Raw genomic sequence first — 12,374 nt, 5'->3', positions numbered from 1 at the left:
AAAGAAAGAAAGAAAGAAAGAAAGAAAGAAAGAAAGAAAGAAAGAAAGAAAGAAAGAAAGAAAGAAAGAAAGGAAGGAAGGAAGGAAGGAAGGAAGGAAGGAAGGAAGGAAGGAAGGAAGGAAGGAAGGAAGGAAGGAAGGAAGGAAGGAAGGAAGGAAGGAAACAGTATGTAGCCAAAGTAAAACTTCTTTCTAAAGCCTCATATGGTCCTCTATCAACTATGGCAGGCTGTTTTTCAGGAGGGGCATGGGGGATTTTTGATTAATTGACTTTTCATAAACATCCATATACATAGATAACAACATGATCCTCACAATCAAGTTAAGAAGCAATGTTATCCCTATTTGATAGATGAAAAAAAAAACTGAGGCTCACAAAAGTTAAATGACTTCTCTAAAATTCCACTGCTTGTATTGCTAGGACAATAACTAAAATCTATTTCTTTTGATGCCAGATCCAGTGCTATTTTCACTATATTATCACTAGTATGGTGGTAGGGATGAAAACTGGACACACAGTTGATATGTTTGTTTATTTCATTCACTCAACAAATGTTTATTATTTGAGTGCCTCCTAAGTATAAAGCCCTTTGGAGGATATAAGGATGAATAAAACTCCTTCCTACTCTTAGAAAACATTGTCTAGTTTTTGAAAAAAAGAAGGAAGGAAGGAAAGAAAGAAAGAAAAATAGAAAGGAAGAAAGAAAGAAGGAAAAAGGAAGAAAAAAAGATAAACAACAATTTGATGACTGATGCGGTAGGCAACCAATCTGACTCCATAGAGAGGGGACTCTAGGTTATTAGGCTCTGCTTTTCCCTTTCTCAGAGTAGTTAGCTTTCCCTTTCCTTAGCTGGTGAAGGGTCGTTCTCCTTAGCACTCCAAATGTGGAAAATTGTGGAGAGTTCACCAAAAAGGAAAAGTGAGTGAGAAGATAAGTGGTCTGTCAACTCTTCTGAACCCACACATTCTTTAACACCTCCAGAGATAACGTATCAAGGCTGCTACACACACACACACACACACACACACACACACAGCTGCCAGCTTTCAAGGAGGATGTTTTAACAGAAGAACAAGGAGAAAAAGGAAAGAAGAAAGGGAGGAATAGGGTGAGATAGCAGGAAGGAAAGTGAGAGTATGAAAGTATGAGGAAGAGACAGAAAAGAAGCCAAAACAGTGAAAAGAAAAGGAAGAAGACAAAAGAAAGTAGACAAAATACAAAAGTGTATAACAGGGGCAGCTAGGTGGTACAGTGGATAGAGCACCGGCCCTAAAGTCAAGAGGACCTGAGTTCAAATCTAGCCTCAGACCAAACACTTGACACATACTAGCTGTGTGACCTTGGGCAAGTCGCTTAACCCCGATTGCCTCACTTAAAAAAAAATAACCTCTTCATGTGGTGCTTTGAATGGACATTTATAGTATAGTGGCCCCTTCCACAAGACGTGGGCCACTCACTTACTGGGCTGCCTTGCTTAGCCCAATCTTCCTTCACAATGGCAGTTTGGGGTTCCCAGAGAAGGATTACCATAATGCAATTACATTTCAGACTCTCTTGGGGTACAAGGGTAACCCTTTTGTGAGAGGAATACAATCTTTCTAATCATTACTATAGCACTTGAGCCTGTACCAGTGTGTTTTCCCTCTATACAAAAGTGGTTATTCATCATGATGACTTCATTCACTGTTCAACATGAAACATTTACTTAATAATAAGGTAAAATCAAAAATAGTTGATATGTCATTTACTTAATATAAAGCAATGCAGGAATAATTAATACATCATTGTCAACCTATAAATCTGGGTCACACTCTCCCAACCAATGCAAACATTATCCATAGGAGAAAGTGGGCGCATATATATAGAAACCTATGAGGGAGTCACATGAGTGTGGATAATTCAGATGCTCAGGATAATTTGTGATTCTGGATTTCAGTCCTGGACATCCAGGATTCCTTCATAAACAATCTATACCAGAACAGGTGCTTCTCCAATAAATGTTCACCTTTTGTCTTATTATAATGTTAAGTTCCCTTAAGCCAGAGAACTGAAAAGTTCCATAGGCTGGCACTCTGGGCAATTTAGACCAGACAAACCAACTCACTGATTTTATATTAACCAACTGGCTCCCAGTATTTTGTATCTGCAAAGCAGAGTTTATAGCAAAACCCCATTGGGCTGGCTATCTGGGCAATGCAGATGAGCCCAGTTAGCGCTCCACTCCATAGAATGTTGTTCATTGTACAATCATTTTCAAGTCTATTCAAGCTCTTGAAATTTTGTCCCCTTTCTGCTTGTCCCTTTTGTCCCCTTTCTGCTTCTCGCTATCAAACCAGAGAGGGCAGTAGAGAGCAACCAGCATCCCTGAGAGGCTCCATCTTATGCTTTCTAACCTGCTCCTTCCATCTTTTCATCTTCTGGTTTTTCAACATATCTAAAGGGCTCAAATAAGGTTCTCTTGATGCTCAGTGACTCGCCTACTTTATGTTAGCTATAAAAGCAACAATCTTTATTTAACCATCCCATGGTTCTAAACAATTATTTGATTTACCACTTCATCAGTTTTAACTTCTCAAACTCTAAAAACAGTTACAAATGAGCAGAAGGACCACGACGTCCTATAGTCTCAGGCATTTCTCTGTCTTCAAATATATCCTGTCAGTTCTCTCTTCAGTCTTCCTAGCAATCTATTCAATAGAAAAGTGATGGGGGTTTTTCACACTTAAATAATATTATTTTTTCCATAAACAAAAGCTCTTTTTTTCCTACCCTTTTCCCCATCCAAGTTGCTTACATATGAAAGAGTTAATACTTTATATCTTTCACACATTGATTTGTATTTTTCTTTATGCAAAAGCTTATTTTCTACTACCAAAATCCATTTTCTGCCTCTTGCAGTGGCCATCTCATATTTGAAGGGGCATAATGCTTTACAAGAGGAAGGAGAGTGGGAAAGGGAAGAAAGATTGGAAATAGGAAGGAAATCAAAGGAAGGAGAAAAACAGAAAGCAGCAAAAAAAAGAAGCAAAAAGAAGGATAAAAAGAGGAAGAAGAGAGAATGTAAAAGGGAGAAGAGGTAAGAAGGGAGAAAAGGGAAATAGAGAATAATAGAGAAGAGAATTTCAGATTTTTTTCAAACTTTTCCAAAGAAATAAAATGAGCAGAACCACAAGAACAATTTATACAATAACAACATTGTGAAGACAAAGAGTTTCAAAAGACTTAAGAACTCTGATCAATACAATAACCAACCATAATTCCAGAGGACAAATGATAAATCATGTTACTTACTTCCTAGCAGAGAGGTGATGGATTCAAGATGCAGAATGAGACAAGTACTTTTAAACATGATTAGTACTGGAATTTGTTTTGCTTACCTATTCATATTTGTTACAAGGACTTTGTTTTTTTCTTTCTTTTTTAAAGGTGGTAGAAGGGGAGATTGAAGGAGAGATGCTGGTTAATTGAAAGGAAAAAATTTTAATTATCTGGAGGTCATCAGTCACTAATCTCCTATCCTTTATAAGTTTCACATTCAATGTTCAGTCTGTCATTTCTTATGAGTTCCTCAGAAAGAATAAAAAAAAATTCCTGGCAAAGGATTAGATACCTGCCATGGCTGCCAAGAAGCCGTACTCCTAACTCATTTAAGATCTCAGGAATCCCTCCTAGAATAAATAAGAAATATTTACAGCAGTGTAATGTCTTAGAAACCCAGGAAGGAAGTTATTAGGGATGATTCTTCATCAGAGGAGAAGGAAGCTGGTTGGAGGAAGGCTGTGGGGGTAGGGAAGATTCTTACTGGTCTTAGAAGCAGGAAATAGGAAAGATCTTTCATCTTTGATTCCCTGGCTTGCACCCAGATGCAGTCAAAAGGAGCCCCAAATTGCTACCATCTGACAATTCTCAAATGTAAAAAGGTCCAGAGGCAGGTGCTATTGATCACATTGCTACTCTTCAGGAATTACCCTCAATCTTTGCTGAGATGCCAGAGACACAAGGAAGTCTTTTTTATTACAGTATTCACCACCACGCTTGTTTGGGTCTTTATCACTTTTCACCTGAACTATTGCTTCCCCAATCCAGTTTATGCCTTCTCCAATATATTTTCAACATAGCTTCTAAATGGATATTCTTAAAATGCAGGTCTAATCATGTCACTTTCCCGCTCAAAAAGCTTCCATGGCTCCCCATTATCTTTAGCATAAATTTAAACAACTCTGTCTGGTATTTTAAGCTCTACACATCCTGGCTCCAGTCCATCTTTCCATGATAATTACACATCCCCTCACACATGTTATGCGTCAGCTAATTTGGCCTCTTTGCTGCTATTCCTCATTCATAGCATTCCATCTCTCAAATCCACACTTTGAATAAGCTGCTCCCACAGTTGAAATCCTTTGCGTCATTTTTCTGCATTTTTATAGCTCCTACTATATGCCAGGCACTGTGCTTTGCAAATATTATCTAATTTAAGACTCACAACAACGCTGTGACATAGGTACTGTTATTATCCTCATTTTACAATTGAGGACTATGAGATAAAACAAAGGTTAAGTGACTTGCCCAAGGTCACAAGCTAGGAAATATCTGAGGCAGGTCTATTGTGACTTCAGGCTCAGGGCTCTACTCATTTTGCTACCTAGCTGCCTCTTGGAAACCTTGACTCTCTTTGAAGCTCCACTCAAGTATCAAGAAATCTTTTCTGAGAACCCCATCATTAGTCCCATCACAGCATATTTATTTTGTATATGCCCTATATTTAATTATTTGTGAACATGCAGCATCATAGTTTTTTGTTTTGTATTTGTCCTGTATTTAATTATCTATAAACATGTAGTATCAAGCAGATTTTTGGTTCCTTGAGGACAGAGGCTATTTTACTTTTTTATGTATCTGCAAAATCTAGTGAGGAAGAGACTGGACCTATGGAAACTCCTAGGTGAGAAAACTCCTTGGACCAATGAAGATCAGCATTTTTTAACACAACTTACAATCTTAATGAATTGGCTCGAGCTCAAAGAGGTTAAGCAACTTGCCCAGGGTCACACAACCACTATGTGTCAAGGGTAGCATTTGACCCCAGGTCTTCCTGACTTCAAGATTAACTTTCTGTGCATTGTACCATGGCTGCCTCTACCTGGCACACAGTAGGCACTTAATAAATGCCTTGATTGATTGCTTGATGGTTGATCTGGCACCATGCTAAGTGCTGGAGATGCAAAGACAAAAATGAAAATGTTGAGACTCTATTCTGACAAAATTCCTCAAACTCTGGAGTTGATCAACTTCTTATCTCTTCTTCAGTGGTATGATGATGAAACATAGTTTGATGATATAAAATCATCATTGTAAATTTTTTAATTTATGTTATAAACAAATTCTAGCTTCATCTCATTACTTGTAGGACCCTGCTCTCAAGGAACTTATATACTACTGAAGAAAAACAATATGTACTAAAATATATAGATATAAAATATATATATTTGGGGATTTTATGCAGAATTGAGTAGTAGAACACTAGCCTGGGCACACTAGAAAAGGCTTTGGACAAAGGAAAACCCTTAGTGGGGACTACAAAAGCACTTGTCTGGAATCTTCAAAATGAAACTGGGGTGCTGTGTGGGATGGTGACAGAGGAACTATTCCTATGTACAATGATCATGAAGCTAGCAATTATTCATTGAATTTCTTTGCTATTGCTCCTCAGAGAGCTGGTCCCGTACCTTGAATAATGCCAAAAATGAGATGCAGGTTTCTTATTTCCTAGTCCAGTGTTCCTCCTTACATTAATTTCCTTGTTGTCCCTTTGTGGAGCCTGGAGTTCCAGAGGAAACAATTTCACACAGTCCCAGGATTAGTATGTACCCAAAGCCTGAGCTGCTCCTTCCACTCCACACACTACAATTCATTTTTTTGGCAATCCCCTCCCCTTCTCACCTCAAAATGGAGGACCAATCCTAGCCTTCAGTGATTTTTCTGACACTTTTAAGTCTCAGAATTAATGTATACAAACAAGCACCTCAAACCTTGTGAGGTTACCCAAAGGGTGGCTCTCTAGTTGCTTCAGGTTAATCAATTGACCAGTCTTTTAATTGAAAACCTACCTTGTGCCATGGAAGAGCACCTACTATGTGCCTAGTACTGTGTGTGTGCCATGAAGAAAACATTAGAAATGCAAGATACGTTCCCTCTCTTTTAAAAGTTTTAAATTGTTTTCTGTCTTCCCAACTAAATGATAAACTCCTTAGAAGAAAGGCATAGCATTTCTGTTTTATCTCCTAGTACTAGATATGCATATAACTATCTCAATAAGAACTTGTTGAATGAATGAATGAATGAATGAATGAATAAGAAGTCCCATATGAGGAAGTCCCATATGAGGAATTCCCATTAACACTTCTAGATAGTCATGGAGAGAATCATATTCTCCTTCTCTGGATGGTAAGAAGCCTTAGGAGACCCTGTCATTATATCCTTCAGGGCAAGACATATCAGTTCTTAGATTTCCAGTTGAGAAAGGCTTAGATTTGGTATCTGCAATCCATAAGAACAGAAAATTACCCCTTATTCTGGGATAGGGAGCAGTACTAAGCCTAGTCTTGCCTCTTCATATCAAGTGGTTTGGGGGCCCATTTTATTTTGTTCAATTCTATAAGCATTCACTGTTTACCTTCTACATGACTGTTTTGGAGGTTACAAAGAAGTAGAAGACACTATTGTTCTTTGAAAAGGAATTTCAATCTAGTTGGAGAGATAGGATATGCATGAATAAAACATTTATATAATAATACGAGATAATATGTTAGCACAGCAGAGAAGGCACTACAGTTGAATGATGGGGGATGGAAATCATGGATCAAGAGCTAGAAAAAAAGGACCTTAGAGACCATCTAGTCCAATCACATGATTTTATATATGAGGAAGCTGAGTCCCAGAAACGTTAAAGGACTTGTCCAAGGTCATATCAGTAATAAGTAGCACAGCTGACATTCAAACTCAGGTTCCATGACTCCAGGAAGTCCAGGGCTCCTTCCATTGCTCCACATTGCTTTAAGAACTATAAGAGCCTTTCTCCCATGTTAATGTAACTAGACCTGAGCTAACACCAAGACCCTGATATTGAAAGTGTCAGAGGAAGCCATGTAAGAAGCAAACAACTTGTTTGTAGGTCACTCAACAGATCAGCAGTAGAACCAGCCTGAGGATCCAGTACTCATTGTGCCTCTGTGACAGTTATGATGGTTCAAGACAGAAGGAATCCACTAGCTTTCCTTCTGCCTCAAAGATCTATTCACTTGGCCAAATAGGCTTGGCTATTTCTGTGAAGCACAGAGATAGAGATACCACAGCTGCCTCAGTTCCCTTCTTCACTCTGCTTCCTGGTATCATTGGAAATCTCATCTAAGTTTGCAAAAATTAGATTATAAGTCAACTTGATAATAACTGCATCAAAATTTATATGCTGCCACAAGTTCTCAATGGTATCTAAAAGATTTTTGGTTCTCAATAAAAATTACTATCTATAGGAATGTTGATGATGACAGCAGTGAACTGGGACATTGCTATAAGTCTACTAACTACAAGGCAGGATTAAATGAGAGGCAAGTTCATTGTAGATCTCCAAATAAGAGGGTTCACTCATTCATTCATTCATTCAACAAACACTTATTAAGTTTCTACTATATACCAGGGACTGTGAAAGGTACTGCAGCATAGAAAGACAAAAATAAAATTGTCCCTGCCATCAGAAAGCTTACATTCTAGTGGGAGGAAACAACCTCATTCACAGAAAACTAAATACAAAGTGGATGCTGAGTAGCTACAAAGCAATTTCATTCATTCATCATTCATTCCCCCATTGAGTAACTAGGGAGTCACAGATAGGTTTTTTGTAGGACATGACATTTAATCTGACTTTTGAAAGACAGTTGGGATTCTATGAGGCAGAGGTGAGAAAGGAGTGCAGAAAGGGAAAACAGACTGTGCCAAGGCATAGAGAGAAGAGATTCACTGTTGTGTCTGAGAGCTAGCAAGTAACCAATTGGGCTACAATATAGGCTTGTGAAAGAGAGTAATATGAAATAAGCCTGGAAAAGGAGACCAGAGACAGATGGTCAAGGGCATTGAAAGTCCAACAGAGGAGTCTGTATCGTATCCCAAAAGCAAGAGAGAGCCATGGGAGTTTTCATGAGCTAGGCTGGGACATAGTCAGAGGTGTTTTTCAACAATATAATTGTGTCATTCAGCTGTATGGAAGATTGATCAGAGTGGGGCGATACCTGAAGTGAGCAGCCTAATTGGGAGGTTACTGCAATCATCCAGGCAAGAAATGGTAACAGTCTTGGACTCTATCAGAGGTGGTTATGGGAGAGGACAGAAGTGGGCAGATACAAGATGCATTGTGGGAGTAGAAGCTGCAAGACCTGGCAACTGATTAGGGATGAGCAGTTAAAGAAGAGTTAAGGATGGCTCCAAGCTTGTAAATCTGAATGACTGAAAGGATGATGGTGCTATCGATAGAAATAGGGAAACTGGGAAGAGAGTAGGGATTGGGAGGGAGAGATAATGAATTCTGTTCTGGATATTGACAGTTTAAGATGTTTACAGCATGCCCACCTGGTGATGGAGAACTTGAGTTCAGAGGAGAAACTGGGACTGGATATATGGATCTGTGCATCATCTACTGAAACACAAGAATTGGACCGATGGAAGTTGGTGAGATCACCAAAAGACAAAATGCAGAAAAAAAAGAGAAGAGGGCCAACAATAGAGCTCAGGGTACATCTACACACAGTAGGGTGGTTTGTGGATGATGATCAAACAAAGGAGACCAAGAAGCATCCAGACAAACTAGAGGAAAACTAGGAAAGAGCAATGTCATGGAAACCCAGGGATAAGTGTCTAGGAGGAAGGGATGATTGACAGTGTAAAATGCTTCAGAGAGATTAAGAAGGATGAGGACTGAGAAAAGGGTGTTGGATTTGGCAATTAAGAGATCATTGATACAATGGACAAAGCCAATGCAAAAATTTGTTTTGCTTATTTATACATGCTTATAACTAGGGTTTTGTTTTTCTTGCTGTCTCAAGGGGAGGGGTCAATAGGAAGGAGAGGAGGATCTTCATTTGAAAATAAAATAAAATTTGATTTAAAAAGAGAGATCATTAGTAACATTGGAGAGTTCAGTTTTCATTACCACAGTGCCTAAAGACAATCCCACATACACAGTAATCCTGTGACATGAAAAAGTTTTATAATAAAGCTCCAAGCATATTTATAATTGTTTCATCTCGTATCTATCATGTTTACTTTAATGTTTCTCTTTTTATCTCTGATATATTGTCTTTCAAAACAGAGAATAATGCAAGTACCTTGGTTTGGTCCAAATCATGCCTATCAACCTTCATTGACCATTGTGTATCTCACCCTCCTTCACAGTGATTGAGCTAGGGTTACACAGCAATTAATAACAAAGTCAATTGGACTCACACTCTCCTCACATGTCTTCCATCTTTCAGAACTTCTTGGCTTAGAATCAAAGAATGCTTTAAGGGAGGTTGCTGCTCCATATGTGTTTACGAGATAAAGACTAGGAAAGGCAGATAATTGAGAAATGAATAAAAGTTTGTATTTTCATTTTAGGCAAGGATTCTTAAGCTGGGGGTCCATGAAGAGTTTTCAGGGAGTCTGTGAAGTAACCAACTTTTTAACCCATTAACTTAACAGCTCCGGGGCCATCATCCCCATTTTTTCCTCAAGCAAAATTTCGATTCCCTGGATGAAAGCATCCAAGATACTAATAGGTGAAGTTTCATCTTATCTTCTGGGAAGTCAGGCCTTCACTTCAAAACCATGTTGCTGTGTATTCTTTTCCCTTGCCCTTCCAGCTAGCTCCCCTTTATGCCTTCCATTAAAATGTAAGCTCCTTGAGGGCAGGAACTGTTTTGTTTGTTTGCTTTTGCATTTTGCAATTAGCACAGTGCCTGGGACATAGTAAAGATTTAATAAATGCACTGTCTGGATATCTGCCTGCCTACCTGTCTGTCTGTCTGTTTGTCTGTCTGTCTATCCATCCATCCATCCATTCATCCATCTATCTATCTATCTATCTATCTATCTATCTATCTATCTATCTATCTATCTATGTATCTCTCTATCTATCATGACAAAGATAACTATTTTTAATAGGAAAAATTATTCTGCACAGAGCTTAAGTAGGGTCGGGGTAACGCGGATCCTGCCATTCTTTCAGCAGTATAGACTTTGTACCCAATTAGCAGGAATAAGTCATTAAAATAAGAAGCTACCAGATGACTGACTTCCTTCCCCCAACTGTCACACTTCAGGTGAGCTCTTCTCTAGGCCAATCCTGCTCCCATCTGTGGCCTCACGGTGTCCCTATAAAGAGTCAGCGTCTTACGGTCTCTCCCCTGTCCTCTGCAACAGAATTTTTCTTACAAAGTTGATTTGAGGGTGTTTCATGCCTCTTATTCTAGTCATGTTTTGTGAAACATTGGCCAGGTATCGCTAGTTATGGCTCTGATGCCAAGGGGAATGTTATTGTGGATTTTCTGCCCAAAATGTAAAAAAGGGGGGAATACACTGGTATGGTGGGCAAATACATGAGTAATTATGGTACATCATAAGACCAGTGGGTATGATTCTTATATATGGGTTCATTGATTGAGTGGCCAACACAACCATGTGAATAATCCACATTCCTCGACCGTTTCCACTAATCTCCTATTAGACTTAGGGTGTTTCCTTTTTAGTGCATGCCTTTTTTGGCTCATCATGTCTTTGGATGTGCTATTCACAGTATTAACTAAAGTTGGGTCCCCCAGGAGTCAGGATTCTCAGACTCCTCCACCTGTGTGATCATTGGGTTAGAATTTATATATAGAAAATCACTTCCCTTTTTAGCCACTTAGGTTGGGGTGGTGTTTACTGTTCCCTTCTGGGTTCCATGCCTGGCTACACAGCAGGCTCTAGCATTCTACTGATGTCCAAATCTGTAGGAGAACAAAAGCAGAAATTATGGTGCAGCAGGATTCCCTTCCAAACTATATTGTGCATTACTAGCCTCTCCTGGTTCTCCCATCAAGCCCCAACTGGCCAATTTGCTGTTCCCTAAAGCCTGGATTTCCTCATCTCCACCTCTCCAAAGCCCCAGCCTTCTCTAAGACTAAGCTCATGTACCATTATCTGGGACAGGGCTTCTGAATCTGGCATCCGTGGATAGATTTCAGGAAATCTATGAGGTGGGATGGGAAAAAAATATTACATCTTTATTTTTCACTAGTCTCTGAGGGTTAGCATTGAGAGCAACAACCATTGAATTAGCAATGAGAGCAATGGCCATTATTCTGAGAAGGGGTCTATAGGCTTCACCAGACTACCAGAGGGGTCTGTAACACACAAAATATTGCCCTATCTTACGGGGGAAGCCTTCCCTGATCTCTGAATTGATCTGGAGCACTGGCACATTCCTGCCTCTGATCAGACTGCTTTTAGACTCTTTATCCTACCCCAACTTGCTTATAATTTTTTTTCTTTTAGCATAAGGCCTGGCATATAGTAGGCACTTAATAAGTGTTTGTCAACTATTACATATATTATGAGGAAATATTCGCGACAAGCTACATTCTTGCTCATCAATCTTTGCTGGTATTTCTACAAAGGTAGGTGAAGGAGTAGAGCTAGCCTTATCTGGAAATGAAATAGGTGGTTGTCTACATGGAATGACTTTAATGGTCAAGTCAATAGGACCTGGGTTTGAATCCCACCATGGACATTCAATACCTGTGTGACTCTGGGCAAAATCATTTAACCTCTGAGTTTCATCAGTCTCTTCATCCATAAAATGAGAATGATAATAGCGCCTACCTCATGGTGGGCTGCTGTTTGCAAGTCTTAAAATGCTGTATGACTGTGAGCTATTATTACTATGAAATCCAAATGAGGCCTCAGGGGTTTGTCTCCCAGCTTAGAAGGCTACAGCTTTTCATTTTCCCAGAAGAAATTGCCAATAGAAGCCAATAGTCCAGGGATGGGGAATCTGCGACTTTAAGGCCACATATGGCCTTCTAGGTCCTTAAGTGTGGCCTTAACCTGCAGCCTTCTAGGTCCTTAAGTATGGCCTTTTGACTGAATCCAAATCACAATTTGCAGTTCTGTAAAATTTGGATTCAGTCAAAAGGCCGCACTTAAGGACCTAGAAAGCCACATGTGACCTTAGGGTCACAGATTCCCCACCCTTGCAATAGTTCATTCTCCACATAGCACCTAACGCTTGGACTTCACAATGGGAAAACCCAGACAATGAGATCTCAAAACAGCTCAGAGAAACAAAGAGAATCTGGTCATTTG

General features: G+C 39.3%; 1 protein-coding gene across 4 annotated transcripts in view; it reads right to left on the bottom strand.

Annotated features, from left to right (window-relative positions):
- The window catches only part of LOC114043144 (gap junction alpha-5 protein-like), a 34,832-nt gene that overhangs the window by 15,544 nt on the left and 6,914 nt on the right, over nucleotides 1–12,374 (bottom strand). The window contains exon 1 of one of the 4 annotated variants that reach the window (XM_027862112.1): nucleotides 3,613–3,660. The exons of the other annotated variants lie outside the window; for them this stretch is intronic. The gene's annotated coding sequence lies outside the window, so the exon portion shown is untranslated. Of the gene's footprint in view, nucleotides 1–3,612; nucleotides 3,661–12,374 lie in introns of those variants that run through there. 4 annotated transcript variants of the gene reach the window in all.

The sequence above is a fragment of the Vombatus ursinus genome, unplaced genomic scaffold (assembly GCF_900497805.2).
Source record: "Vombatus ursinus unplaced genomic scaffold, bare-nosed wombat genome assembly UNPS02014768.1, whole genome shotgun sequence".
NCBI lineage: Eukaryota > Metazoa > Chordata > Mammalia > Diprotodontia > Vombatidae > Vombatus > Vombatus ursinus.
Note: the sequence above shows the minus strand (reverse complement) of the source record. Positions and strands in the feature narration are given on the sequence as shown.